Consider the following 15558-nt stretch of genomic DNA (forward strand, 5'->3'; position numbering starts at 1 on the left):
ATAGCAAGACTATTAAATTTCTCCATAAAATATGTCGTAACAAATTAGGTATATAAGATTAATATATAAAATTCTAAATTCCAAATAGCAAAATAATTCTCGATTTAATTGCCTACCTCATAAATTTCTCTGAAATATCAAATTAGCCAGTCTAAACATAATTTATCTGATACCTAAATAATAAAATACTGTAGTTTAACTCTAAGCATAGCCATCCTTCACTCCATCTTCGTCATTCTCCAGCCTCATTGAGACAATTACTTCTTAGATCCTTGGCAGCATGGCTTTCCCCCTGAAAATAGCATAAAAAATGAAAAGGTTAGTATCGTTCCCTCGAGTGCATGAAAATATTGATCATTGCAACTGTAAAAATGTCTACTGGGCCACCCATTGTGATCAAACTTGAGGTGAAAGAAAGTCTAGTTGAGACTTTACTAGATAGGTATGTGCGATGTGCGTCTGTATACCTACTGTATGTATAAGTATAGTTAGATAATATGATGGATAAGTAATGATGGGCATGACGCAACCCCGACGCAACGCATCGAAGCAGTGGGGCCTCACACTAAGGCCGAGTAATCTGCGCCGTCTGCAGTCTGCAGGGGGTCTAATACCATCAACATTAAGTGGCAGTCGAAGAGGATTCAGTCACAGTCGAAGAAGAATTATGTCGCATTAAGGTGCTACTACGGGGGCTTCTATAACTATAAACAATGCGGTAGTCACCTGAGGCCTTCCCGTCCCCGCAGGCGCAGCTCGGGCCGCACGTGCAGCCCGCGCCGCACGCCGCTTTGCCGCCGCCGCAGCTGTCTGGAAACAACCACATTTATTTATAAGACCAGTGGCCAGTGGTGGACAGCCGGGTTGACCAACCCGCACTAGGCCAGAGTGGTGGAGACTATACTATAAGCCTAACACCCACCCTTCATTGGAAGTTGATCCGTGCCCCAGTAGTGGGGACGTGATCGTGATTGGGATGATGATGGCAAGTGGCCATGGCCAGTTCTCGAGTACCTATAGACCACTAGAGACCACGAACATCTCTGGCAACAGGTGTTTTTTGACCTTACGCGGCAACTCACGGTTAGGGTCAGACGTTGTTGTTGAGGGAAAATTCACTTCATATGGCCCTAACTTTAATTCCCTAACCGTAATTTTTTAAAATTGAAGTTAATGTGATCCATAGAAATCGTTCAAAAGTTGTTTGCAATAATCTTTCATGAAAACACTCGATAGCATACAATATTATATGTCAATGATACCACAGGTATCTTGATCGATCCTTGCAAAGATTAAAAATATATTAGGATGGGTAGAGGCTCTATATCTATTGTAGATAGTTATGTCATTCATGACATGCGCAACATGCAATGTAAAATTGATTTTCTATCTAAAGTATAACTAAGGGTAGCTTTTTGTTGCACTATTGTTCTAGAAACATCCTACATCCAAATATACGCTTGGATTTTATGCAACTTTTAGAGCACTATTCCTAACAAAACAACTAAACATTTCACTAAAATAGGAAAGTTTAAAAACCAAAATATTGTTGTTTGCAAAAGTCAATAACTATACCTATTCATTCCTTCAGAGATATTCAGCTGATCGCCAAAACATCACAAAGGAATCAGTCAAAAATTAAAAGGAAGCGCCAGAATTACCAAATGATTCGTACGAACAGCCCTTCGGAAAAGCCCTTCCAAGGTCCCAAAATCTACATAATTACAGTAAAAATGCTAACTCACCCTTGCAAGATTCACACGGGGCGGGCATGTTGGTAGCTCAGCGGCTGATAGTGGTCTAGATGCTAGACCGAGGCGCACTGGGGCGGGCTGGGTGCGCGCGCCGCCGCCGCCGCCGCCGCCGCCGCCGCCGGGTCAATAACTGGGCGAAGGGGGGGTCGTGGGGATCTCAGTGATAGGTGGACCGGGAGTAGGACATCATGTTTATAATCCATCTAGTTTTATGTGTTTAAATATTACCTTTCTTCACAGAACACACACAACGACTACTGGGGCGAGGGTCCAATAAGCGTGGAGATTATGGCAATAATCCTCCTGTCTTCGGACCCTGTGTGTCCTGCATTGGACGATTTACGGGCTATGTGTGTACCTATGTTGTAACTCTATTTATTTCTATGTATATAACTATAACCTATGTATTTCTTTATGTTTAAACTCCTACTTTAATATTATGTTGTTTTTAAGATAAGATTCTTTGATAATAACGTGTACACCTATAAATGGTTTTCGCAACAAAATTTGTAAGTAATAATGAATAAGTTATCAGTGTGTGTTGTGTAAACTGCTGGTGTTCCATATTTGATAAATAAATAAATATAAATAAACTCTACACATTGTATAGGTCGTTCTTCCAGTAACTTAAAAACTTAGTTATAATAAAGTAGTTAGACATAGGTACCTAATTACTTTCCGTATCACTTTATCTACAAAAAAACTATGGAGTTACAAGTTATATCAGACTGTGTGCTAGTTGTAGTGACTTGGCACCGATCTTCACATACTTAGCATTAATTGTGTGTCCAGCTCCTCGACTATTATAAAGATACTGTTTTTTTATGGTCCAAGGCAAGGTGCATGTACCCAGAGCAAGCAGTAAACAAAAACACGCGACCAACCGGTTACTTCTTACGAATTAGATACGGTGAATAACTTTTTAGTTTTTACCATCGGTACCTACTCGAATCATGGCATGTGGGATTGTCAATAAAAAGCCTATGTAGGTACCCAGTATGTTCTTTTTTTCGGTGCTTTTCCACTTTTTTACTTAAATATTATTTACATGTTCCTATTTAAATGTAGGTAAGTAAGTTACTAACAATGTATGTTAACGCTACTAGTGAAATTCTTGAAAATTATCGTACTTACAAATAAAATTCTTAGGCGTTAAGTTGATAAAATTAAATTTTCCGATTATATGTAGGTACCTACTATATAAGCTACAGCCTCTTTGATACACCCGGCAGACGCTGGTATGAGTAGATATATCCTATATATACCTACTTAATCGATAATAGATATTCATACATACCTAGATAATTATTATGAGTATATATGTAGGTAGTTTCTGCGATAAAAAAAAAATATTTGTTTAAACACAGATATTTGTTCTCGGGTCTTGGATGTGCCCGTAAAATGGCAATAGGCACGCCCCCTATTACATTGGGACTAACATACACTCTGGCGAAAAGTGGGTGCAGCAATACACCTCTGCCTACCCCGCAAGGGAGTACATTAGTACAAGGCGTGAGTGCGTGTTTTTTTTTTTTCTCTGCGATACAAAATAATAACATGGTACACGAGGATGACTAGTCCAATTGTAATGAGGCATCCAGAGCAATTTATGTAACAAGTTGATTGAACTGTGGCTCATGGGTCTCATGATGAATCACACTTGTCTTACTGCCTCGGACAGGGGCCAAAACTATCGTCTAACTTTTATTGCAATGCCTCTATCAACTCATACACTAAACAGTGCTTAGAATAAATAAGAACACTTCGAGGATGCAAAATACATAGACACAGATAGATGCGTTACAAAAAGGATGTGTATGAAAACTATATATTTAAGTATAAGTACGTTTTTTTATAAAGTCTGTTAACTTACCAAACCAAGGCTTAACTGACCATATTTTACGGCTCATTTCGAAAGGAGTCCATTAAATTCCTTGATGATATGATCACTATAATAGACTCCCATCAGTCTAGTCTACCTCGGTCTATGTGTATAGTCAAGTTACAATGGGTGAATGGAGGAAACGGCAAGAAGTGTGCATTTCTACCTCTGATCGTGAGGTCGATGTCCTTAGAAGCACTGAGTTATATTACGTATCTTACTCGCCTAGGTACGGATGCACGATTCTTACCCATTACTACATTTTACCTAAGGTTTGATATAATTTTACTAAAATTTTTCAAATTAAACACAGTATTTTTATAGTTTACAGCAACTCGCAACTTATTTATTAATTTACGGGCATCACGTGCATAAAATTTTACCTAGCCTATTACCAGAGTATCTCTGAATAAATAATTTACTATAATTTTTATTATTTTCAACTACACGAACAATAAATAAACTGAAACCTACACTAATCCATCTCCAAATATTTCCTTAATTCGCTAATCAGCCTTAACATGAGTCTTCTTCTTCATCATCCGTCTTAACACAGAGTAGGCGATCCAGAACACCAGATACAGCCTAGAGTCTGTGGCCACCATCAGGTAGGCGGCTGACACGGCGACCAGCACTCCTAGGATGGTGAATAACACCTGCAGCCAGAAGGCAGACTTGGCCTGTGAGCATTGAGGACATTCTGCCGGGCTCAGAGTCTTGTGAGCAGGGCGGAGGATCTCGTGTTGAGAGAAGGAGGCTGGAAGCAGAAGGTGGTTGTTAAATACCAGCGGATTGGGAGGGCCCTGGTAGACGTACCAAATATAAATTCCAATATAACACTGAGTTAGACTAACGTAATTTGACTAATTTTGCTGTGTCATATTTCCGTTTCATTATTTAACGTCGGCTTCTTTCTTTCGGGTAACAGCAGATTTTTTTAGTACATGCAACTATAATTAGGCACTAAGCATTATAAAATTTACTTTTGTTATGTTACCTTCTGTAGTTTGGCACATTTTGATCGTCTGACTTGCACTTGCTCCGAGCTTGTGTTAGGAAATGATAATAAAAATATATCTTCATAGTTTTAAATAGTTTCCGCCATTGAAACTTATTTGAAATAAGCTTTGTTTGCTCGATATTAGGAAGTGGGTTTAGGAATAGCCGGAAAAACGTAATAAAAGTATCTGCAAGCATTGTCGATATCAAATCGAGCAAAACGTTGGAAGCTACTGGGAAAACCTTGAAAATTGCTCGTTTTTTCAGATTATTTCAAATACTTACTACGAATAAAAAACGCTACCCATCATCCATCAATCACCCTAATAGCAACTACTAAAAGTTTTTTTTAACTTAGCTCATAGGTTATTAATGGAAAATTGTTTAAAAACCTAAACCATAATATATTAATAATATATGATAAAAAGTAGCCTATGTTCTTTCTGAGGGTCTAGCTAGACTATATTAGTTAGGATGTATGATTATGGTCAATATCAGGTACCATGTACCAATGACTGAAAATTTTATAGTTTCATTGGAGTGCAAATATTTTTATTACCCACTTATTAACAATTTGTGTTCTTCAGCCCAGAAAAACCAAAGCCTACAGAAAAGTTTTTTTCCTAATATTGTTAGGTAACCTTGTTCTACTCTAGTTGTCACCTTCAGTCGGGTCACTTTTTACAGTATTTCGTTTGGTATAAAACATCTAGTTCTGTGCCACTGAAGTATAGTTTGAGCTCACAGCCACCAACCAACTATACAAGATGCCTAGCCCCTGTGAACCCTGCAAAGGTGAGACCATTATTTTTCAGAATTTCTTCAAGTTTTCTTTTATGTAACTCTAAAAAATAATCATGATCATCAGCCAGTATTGGTCTACTGCTGGACATCGGCCTCCCAAGGAGCGCCACAACACTCTGTCCTCGGTCCTTCCTCATCCAGCCAGTGTAGAGATACCACGATTAGGAAAGCGCCACCACTACCGGTCACCTGTCTAGATGGTATCTCTACACATTGAGTAATCTAAATTATGAAATTTCAAATGTTATGATATTTTAAATACACCATTTTTATTTACTGTAACAAAAGGTAACAAAGGTTTCATTTTCCAGACACTTGCGCGGACTCCTGCAAGGATTCGTGCGCATGCGCCGATGACAAGTGCTGTGATGACGGCTCCAAAGGTTCGTAGCAAATTGGCCAAATACGACGCTATAGAAAATAGAACTAAATTTTCCAATAATTTAACCATGGTTACAAACTTTAGTCTAGCCCAAGACGGGTTGATAAGTTTCAGTTCATAATTAGCCCAATCTTATCGAACAAATTAAGATCAAGAATCAATCTTCATTACTTTACTATTAGGTCAAGCTTAGGCGCGCTCTAGTGTCTAGTGTCTAGTGTTTAGTTTTTTACAGACACGAAAAAGAAAATCAGCTTGACGTATTTATTTTGTATCCCGCCGTCCGCCATGGTATAATAATTAATAATAATGGTTCCCGCTAACTTTCACTAATAGTTATAATGTTTTTTATTCACAGGTGGCTGTTGCTAAACTCAAGACTATCACATCTTCACCAGCCTTCTCTTCCACCTTCTAATGCCTTCGTTCTTCTTCTGAACCAGAATGTTAGTCAAACTAATTGCTAACGTGTGTTTTGCTGTGGCCATAAGCCTTACCTTTCTTACCATTATGGCTGCATACTGTATTCTATTGTAATTTCCTGTAATAAATTATGTTTGGTGAAGGATATTTTTATAGTTTTTTATGATTTCTCTGCTACTACTTTGCATTAAGAAAAGCATTTAGGTACTTACTAGCGATAAGAAGACATATTTTTCAAAAGTTCTATTTATTGCACGAAATCCCTTTGAACTCTTGTAGTAGTTAGTTAGATCGTGTTAGCCTTAACAATACGATCACAATAACGACCAATCTGACTTTACATTATCGATTCGATTTAACGATCGACATCGGTTGAGCAAAGGCGACAGTGTCTAGAAAATTAACTTTTTGCACCAACAATTTCTGCAACATCCTCTGTATATATACAGGGTGGCGTATTTCGGTCAGGGACTAAGTGTAGGACTTCACTTGTAGGTAGACACTTTTTTTTTGTACCTAAGTACCGTTGTACCTAAAATACGTAGGTAAGTAAAGTACTCAGTAAGAAATAAAAAAAATGCTCATTTGAATAAATATAACATAGCACAGGATAACTATTACAATAGAATATCAATGTATTGTATGGAAACTTTCATGCACTTCTAACATAAATACCTATAAAAAGGATACCTATAGGAAGGAAACCTGCAAAGCAGCTTCAGTGAATCTTTGCGAACATATTTAACAAGGCGTTAGATTTTAATCAAACGCTGATCAAACTATTTATTTTTTATTACCTACTCTTTTCTGAAATTTAGTAAAATGGGTAGTGTAAATATCTCTTTTCGTCCCTGGGGAAAATTATAGAATGCAAAATTAAATGTTGATGATGAAAGATGGTGGATTTCAAGTAAAAACCATCTAAAACCGAACGCCTGATTATATTTTACCTTATCAAGGTAATCATATTTTATATTCTTGTTTTTTTTTCTTGTATTTGTATTCTATTCTATTCTCTGTGGGGGTGTAAGTACCTGCACCTGGCTCTCTCGAGTGAAATCTTTGTGCATATCCCCAAGGTCTAAACTGCCTTCCAAAGCTTGGACCATTTCCCACCACGGTGGTCCACTGCAGGTTGGTGGGTTTACATATCTAGATGTGCTAAATCTAGATATGCGGGTTTCCTCACCATGTTTTCCTTCACCGTAAGAGCGATGGTATACATTGTACTTAAGTTATAAAAAAGAACTCATTGGTACATATCAGCGCCGGGATTCGGAACCCGCATCTCTTGCGTGAGAAGCGGGCGCTTACCCGACTGAGCTACCACCGCTCTATTGTATTTGTAATGAAAGGTATTTATCTCGGATGAATTCCCTCGGACTAAAGGATCTCACAAGGCTCTCTCGCTAAACCCCACCTCGGGGAATAAAATAATAAGTTATAACCCCTTGGTTAACGATGTATCCTATAACATTTCGGTACGTATTTATATTTATTAAGGTTGTTGATTTTTTACATAGACAATTAATCATCAAAATGAATATCAGAGTACGTCCTGCCAGCGCCATACAAAAGACATCAACGCGCAGCACAAATGAAAGTTCTAGAAGGATTGACAAGTAATCATAGCTCCTTTATGTATTTCATTGCAATTTGCAGCACTAGTTAGTTTTTTTTTTACTAATATATTAAAGAGAAAGGAGTTGTAAGAGTTACTGTATCAAGTATATTTTTAGTTAAACGTAATAGCTAATAACAAAGATACTATACTTACGGACCCTTTCAATAAATTTTATATTTATGGGTTTTTGGGTAGTTTTACATAAAGAGAAAATCGAGAAACTTTAATGAGCTTAAATTTTTTTATTTATCATGTAGTGAGACGACACTGGTTGGTGTGGCTTTTCTAGGACACGAAATTATTATATTTATGGTTATTTTCCAGGACAACAGGGTGTGCCCACTGCGCAACTCGCTATAGTACCTAGCCGGTTTATAATACACTCAATGTTTGATACCTAGGAACTATTGAGAAATCTTTCTAGCTAAGACAAAAGTTTCTGAAAAGGTTACTTGTCCATCTACCATTTTCTCGCTTCCGTCCATTGCTTCCGTCACATAAAAAAGTAGCCTTGATCAAGTCTAGGCCAGCCGCTTCACAGTTCAGAAGGCATGGCCAATTTCTGTTTTTATATTGTTGACGTTACTTGGTCAAACGTTATACTTAAGTAGTTGTATTTGGCATCCACTAGCACTCTGTAAACAAACACCGCTAAGCCAACAGCATATATCCAACGGATTGGCTGCTCAAGAACCTTAAAATTCATCACAAATTGAACAATGAAGTCTGAAGAGATGATTCCATGTAAGTTGATTTGTTTAAGAAAATGATGAGGCTGGCTATCGTATTATTATGTGTTTTATTTACCTCTTCAAGCATTTATATAGATACCTTATTTGATGTTTGTATACTTTCGGGGCCAGGTTATTATAGCATATACAGGGGACAGGGTCCCCTAATTCATGGTCCATATGAAACATTTGGGTTGCGCGCAAGATCGTGCATTGCGTCGTGATAAAAATTAACATAGTATATTCACAAAAGTGTTTTGGTTTCAGCGTCGAAGTCATCGTCGCCTGAAGACGGCTGCGTGGGCGCCTGCGAGTGTCACCACATCGACGTGGCCAGTGAGATCTACTACTGCTTCTTGAACTTTATATTCTAGTTTAACTACAATACAACAGTATCAAGATGAAAGCGAGAGTTTTTTGGAACACTATCGCTAAGTCAAATAATAGAACTACACCCTATATGACGAAAAACGAAGTTTCGGAGCGCTGACGACTCTATCTCGTGGTATTAAAGGTTCTGATTGCACGACAGCTCCCGTATGTTAGTTATTCGTTAGTATAGAGTGACCCCCCAGGATCTCATCCCAAGCTATCTTTCGCTCTCATCTTTGTTTTCGGCGAGGACATAGGAGCAATAGGAGCATAGCTGTATTGAAATTGTAAATACTTACTTACGTTTTTGAATTTTCAGATTCATGCATGAGATGAGCCACGAGACGTTTTGGAATTTATTCAAACTATTTTATTTAGTGTCGTGGTTATGTAGTTCAATTATAGTTCCTCTAATATTTCTTAGTTAATAGTTAAAGTTAATTATGTAATATACACTTAATTCATCTGTAAGTACTTACTGTAGGTAATAATTAATGTATGTAAACCGTTATGAAAATAAAAAGTATAACGTAAGTATGGGTAAATACTGAAAAATATATTACTATATTAGTGCTTTATTTAAAATCCCTGTAAATGACAGTTTTTGAAGATACCTTACATTGTGATGTAATCAATCATTCTTAGCAAGATAATTCAAAATTTACAGCCACCAAAACCTAAATCTTTACATAACAAAATCACCTTTATCAAATAAATCACATTATGCCATGTGAAAATTTCAGATTTTAACGACACGAATCGAAACATAACTTTTATTATTGCTTTAGAACCATCAATCCGCGTAAACACATCTCCATCTCCTCATCTTCTTCCCTCTGTCATCTTCTATCTACTTCTTGACGGTGGTGGCGGGCGCGGTCTCCTTCTTGCCCGCGCAGTGGCAGCCCGCGTCGCACTTGCACGCCGTACAGCAAGCTGAGCCGGAGCATTTACAGCCTGAAATTTACAGGAATTATTATTTTTTTATTTAAACACTTTATTGTATACAATATACATAGGTATAACAATAAAAAATGAAGAGAATTAAACTAGACTAGTATACAAGTTCGGACTTATCGCCTCAACGCGATCTCTTCCAGTCAACCCTGGAGGTAAGGACACAAGTGGCTAAACTCTTAATAACTAAATTTATTGTTGTATACTAAAGTACCTAACAAAACCTATTTTCACATAAGTAGCTACATCTTTTAGAATTATATATACATATCTATAATAAATATATATTTAAACAATTAATAATAACAAGGAATGTTCATTTGGCCGTCAGTTTTAAGGGAAAGCATGAATTCAAGTTTGTGAATCATCATCATCATTACGACCCATCACATCCCCACTGCTGGGGCACGGGTCTCCTTCCAATGAAGGGAAGGTTTAGGCCTAGTCCACCACGCTGGCCTAGTGCGGGTTGGTGTGTGAATACTACAAGTATTTTTTTGTTGTTGTTAGTAGGAATATGGTACTGGTGGTAAGATATATAAACACTGACACCTTGTACTAATGTACTCCCTTGCGGGGTACGCAGAGGTGCATTGCTGCACCCACTTTTCGCCAGCGTTTATGTTAGTCCCAATGCAATAGGGGGCGGGCCTTTTTACGGGCACATCCAAGACCCGAGAACATGTAAGTATCTGTGTTTAAACAAATATCTGCCCCAGCCGGGAATCGAACCCGGGACCTTCGGCTCAGTAGTCAGGGTCACTAACCACTACGCCATTCGGTCGTCAAGAAGGTCGTAAGAATATATGAGAATATTGAAAAAATTTCAGTGAATAGGTACTTACAAATATGTTATTTTTTATACAAGAAACTGTTTCTAATCCAATTCTTTGATTCGTTATGGATGCCCCTGGGATTTTCTTATCAAGATAAACTTTCCATAAAGTACGTAAAGTGCATATAGTTAGACTCAATAAATACTTTATTACTGAAATACTAGGTAGGTACATACCTAAGTTTCTGAACATTTAATTAGTCTGTTATGTGAGGATGTCGCATATCAATTCGAAAATATTATGAAATGGGAGCGTGGCAAATGGTGTTAATGTATTTAAACGTTTAAATATTATGCAATATTTCAACACTGCCGAGGTGTTATTAACATTTTGAACTATCCTTTAAAGTTTAAACTGACGGAATCTGTGATTCTGGTTCGATTCCCGGCTGGGGCAGATATTTGTTATATTATACCCATAATACAGGCTCTACCTAGCTTGAGGTCGGATGGCCGTGTGTGAGATGTCCCCACATATTTATTTTTATTTTATTCTATAAAATACATCATTGGCTCATCGATGAATGGTAATAACATGTAAAATGTCTTATAAAATCACTTTGCTGTTGCTACTCAGATTAAAATTTTAATTCATTTGCATCAATCATTGCAGTGACACTAATTTTATCAATTTTAAAAAATCTCCGGATTTTATGCAATTAATGAAAATAATGATATCGATTCTGAAGGCAGAAATTTTAAATTTAGCGATGTCAATCTATCTAAATAATAAATATCTATCTAAATTCTTATTACCTGGATACATCTATGCCTGGATACGATACGATTTGGAATAGTTAAAAATATGAACATAGATGAGCTTTATTTTTAGATTCTGGGATACAAGCCAGAAGTTTGCATGTAGCTTAGGTTTAGAACAATGTGTGGTGCAAACAATTACATAGTTTTCACAAAAGAATATTAAAATTCCACGTAATTTGACTAAATAACAGAACTTAAACCCCTCAATTGAAAATATTTTTATACGATCGCACTTGCCAGGATTTGAATGTACCTACATCCTCTCGGAAGGCTCAGATGAGAGGAAGATATCATACATATCGTAATAGATTATATGTATATATTCTGCCCTCACAATATTGATAAAGGAAATTGATAAAAAAAAACTAGCAGTCAAATCGATACACTTACCGTCACCACAACCTTTGCAAGGCATCTTGAGTTTTTAGTAAAATAAAATTTAATAACAGACACGAAATTGCTTTCAAAATCAGCTCACAACTCTCGAGCTGAACCCAGTGCACTCGCCATTTATACTGAATTGACGATTATTATCATCTTGAGTGCACTGAGCGATCGATATGCAACGATATCTTTACGAACTAGATGGAGTGTTGTGCAAAAGAAACTTCTCGACATATTTTAAAACACCCCACTTCCATATCTGAGCTCTTATTTATAAATTCCAGGATAAAAAGTAGCCTATGTTCTTTCTCAGGGTCTAGACCATATTATGTATACTAAATTTCATTTAAATCCGTTCAGTTCAGTAGTTTTGGCGTGAAAGAGTAACAGACAGACAGACAGACATAGTTACTTTCGCATTTATAATATAAGTTAGGATAAGTTAGGTGAGAAGATTATGTAAATAAAATGCGGACAGTTTTATGCGTTGTTTTTGTATGTGGAGACACACCATCTTGCTCATATATCGTTAATCTGAGTCAAGTATTTCCACTCAAACATTGTGTGACAAAGACAGCACGATTCAGAATATCTGCACTTGTGATTACACTAATTTCTTTATTCAGTACATTGCTGGCTTTATGGACCAGTGCGTCAGGATTTCTTTAGAAAGACAGCAATGGATGGCGTCTGGATGCTCTGGCTGCTTCTACTCGATGATTGGTGTCGTGTGCTATAAACAAATGTTGCGCACTGAGTTCCATTATAAGATCGATAACGTTGTTAAATATTTTCAATTGCCCAACAAAGAACAAAGATGCAGTAAGTACCTACGTACATTGAATACTCGGTTGGTAGTCTATTCATTCATTCCAATACTGAGGATTTGTTAATTTGATAATGTACAAAAATATACGTGTATAGCTACTGATGTACCTTAATACTGAGGTCATAGTTTTAGAACGCACATCGTTATCACTATCAGTCATTTACGATACCGTGATAGGTACTGTAACTATTGTAACCCTACTTTCTGCTCCTGAACCTCCTGCAGGTTGACTGGTAGAGAATGCTCTTAGCATTAAGTCCACCTAATTGTACATCTACTTTTGTAAATTGTGCAATAAAAGCATAAATAAATAAATAAATAAGTGCTTAGCTGTAAACAAGAAAAAAAATACGACATGATCTAGGTACCTAATGATGGACATTCATTAAATAAAATTGGCGCAAGTTCTTAGTCTCCAGAAGATTGAATACTCCCGAAGGTATCATCGTCATCACCCTGTACCTAATCCTCCGTCCACTAAGTACTATTTATGTCGATGTTGGACGATTGTTGGCTGAAGAAGATTTAGATTTATTACATTCCTGTCTAGTAAAGTATTGCCACAGTGTGTTATTACAGACTTCACAAATAAGTAGGTAAGTACTTATGATATACTAACACTTTTAACATTGCCAAGAAAACCTTAAAATTAATTAACATAACCATGAACGACAGCGCATGAACCACAAAGCAAATACAAAGTAGAGCTGCCATATTTCGTTTTCTATATAGGATGAGATGAAGCCACTAATTGGGGTTGAAGGCTGAGGTGCGCGGGGGTGCGGGACGCGAACTCCATCTTAGTTCAAGTAGATGAACTTTTATGTAAAGCTCAGGTTAACGCCATCTAAGTTCAAGTAGAAAAAGTAGCCTCTGTGGTTATACATTGCGTAGCTCATATGATATCTGAAGGCCAAAGAAGAATAAATGACGTAATGTATTTCAAATTTATTTGTCATTGCGAACTGGTAGACAGGGACGGACTAAGGCATAATACAAAATGGGGCGCTAAATGGTCAGAATTAAATACAGTATGAGAAAAGGGAAACATGAAAAAAATATTTTAATATGTTTTGTTTATTAAATATTTACCTATTTAATAGTTAACTTTTTTATTATTTATATATTAACACTTATTGTTAATTAAATGGACAGTACTCACTATCGTTATTACTCAATAGTTTTACTCGAAGTTGAGTAAAAATCTACGCATGGACCGCAAAACTCAGCTCAAAAAACAGCTCGAAGGCTCGCGCCGAGCCGGCCCGATGGAATTAAATGAAAGTAATTTTCGTCGAACCTTCTCGAAGCCGCTCGAAATATGTGTATGCGACGCGCCCCACTCGATAAATCAAAGCTGAAGTCCATGCCATGGGTTCTATCATACTCGACAGTTTAGCTCGATCGAGTAATACCGTATGTGAGTACGGACCAAAACACCAGATGGCGGGATCGACAGCTCAACGTGCCCTCCAAACACGGAATCGTTTTCATTTCGGATATTCATGTGATTAAAATCAGGTATAATATTAATCACCTGTAAAAAGATCAGTCTTATTAAAATGCTGTCGCTTTGTGACTGTTGTGTTTGGAAGTAGCAATATGCCTGAATCTAATATTTATATATTTTTCTATAATTTCTTTGGAGAGGTGTGTGATATGATTAAATAAAGGTGACTGTTCTTGGATATGTGCATTTAGTGAATGGAGCCAATCCTCATTTATGGCTGATAATCATAATCACGACGCACCCACACACTCTCACATCGCCGCCATTGTTGTGCCTCAGTGTTTAGTTAGCGAGATTCCTTCCGCCCCTTTTCAACATCGATGGTTTTAGTAATTAATTTAAGTTAGCTTTTCTTGTGATGGAATGTTAGGGTAAGCGCCTTCTCTTATTTTTTTCAAACCTAATTTTCGTGTTTAGTAGGTATGTCCTCCGCATTAAAATGTAGAGAACATACTTTGCTGTATTTTGTTGGACTCAGCCTGTGGATTAGTTTAATTCATTGCTGCTTCAATGCAGTGTCAGGAAATCTAAGAAAAACTAAATATTTAATTCATAATAAACATGACGCCCCTATTTATTTTTTACGGGCGGCATCCGGCCTGAGTACATCCCTTACTAGTATTTCTTTTTGACACAAGATGGCGCTTCCAGCAATTTAGTATATTCTAGAAGTAAAATAAAATATAATTTAAAATATCACTACGCGTGAAAATATACTTTGCTTTCGTCCACAAATCTTCTATCATCACTGTAGCTCTTACATCCAACAATGCAACAGCTTCATTTTTATCGAGAAACACGTAAAATAAAATCATTTCAAGACTCAACTGTACCGCTCCAGCTCGGGACCTGTCACGCACTGATGTCAGCACCCCAAGCGTGGAGTAACTGAACTACAGACCGTGTGACGACAGGTCGAACTTGGCTACGTCACGGCTACGTTGCTTACAACAGCTCTACTATGTGTTTGCTTTGTGGGAGTAACGAACGAGTGGCGTATAGGTAGGTATTATAGGTAATGGGGTATCATCATCACAACCCATCACGTCCCCACTGCTGGGGCACGGGTCTCTTTCCAATGAAGGAAGGGTTTTGTCCACCACGCTGGCCTAGTGCGGGTTAGTGGACCCCAACACAAGCAAGATTGTGCTGAGAGAGTTGAGGGTAAGTGGGCAACGCTTCAATATAGATACTTAATGGGGTATCAACACTATAAACTAACAGTTCTTTACACCCCGGACAGTCAGCGACTGACGCTGATCTGGCTAAGCCTTTTTTCATGGTGACCAATCCTATATTCTTCGCTCTAG

At 37.4% G+C, this 15558-nt stretch overlaps 4 long non-coding RNA genes across 4 annotated transcripts; 2 read left to right on the plus strand and 2 right to left on the minus strand.

Moving 5' to 3' along the window:
• Nucleotides 1-119: 119 nt before the first annotated feature.
• On the minus strand, nucleotides 120-1875 carry LOC105397213. The gene is made up of 3 exons (XR_007267060.1): nucleotides 1746-1875; nucleotides 727-810; nucleotides 120-292 (listed from the first exon to the last, which is right to left on the minus strand). It is a non-coding gene; the product is annotated as an uncharacterized LOC105397213 (long non-coding RNA).
• A 3422-nt stretch (nucleotides 1876-5297) lies between these two features.
• LOC105383476 lies at nucleotides 5298-6391 on the plus strand. Its single transcript, XR_960584.3, has 3 exons — nucleotides 5298-5430; nucleotides 5751-5822; nucleotides 6180-6391. It is a non-coding gene; the product is annotated as an uncharacterized LOC105383476 (long non-coding RNA).
• A 2312-nt stretch (nucleotides 6392-8703) lies between these two features.
• Nucleotides 8704-9722, plus strand: LOC125489473. Its single transcript, XR_007267028.1, has 2 exons — nucleotides 8704-8935; nucleotides 9291-9722. It is a non-coding gene; the product is annotated as an uncharacterized LOC125489473 (long non-coding RNA).
• A 93-nt stretch (nucleotides 9723-9815) lies between these two features.
• On the minus strand, nucleotides 9816-12180 carry LOC125489472. The gene is made up of 2 exons (XR_007267027.1): nucleotides 11916-12180; nucleotides 9816-9928 (listed from the first exon to the last, which is right to left on the minus strand). It is a non-coding gene; the product is annotated as an uncharacterized LOC125489472 (long non-coding RNA).
• Nucleotides 12181-15558: the final 3378 nt, after the last annotated feature.

Source organism: Plutella xylostella, chromosome 14, assembly GCF_932276165.1.
Source record: "Plutella xylostella chromosome 14, ilPluXylo3.1, whole genome shotgun sequence".
NCBI lineage: Eukaryota > Metazoa > Arthropoda > Insecta > Lepidoptera > Plutellidae > Plutella > Plutella xylostella.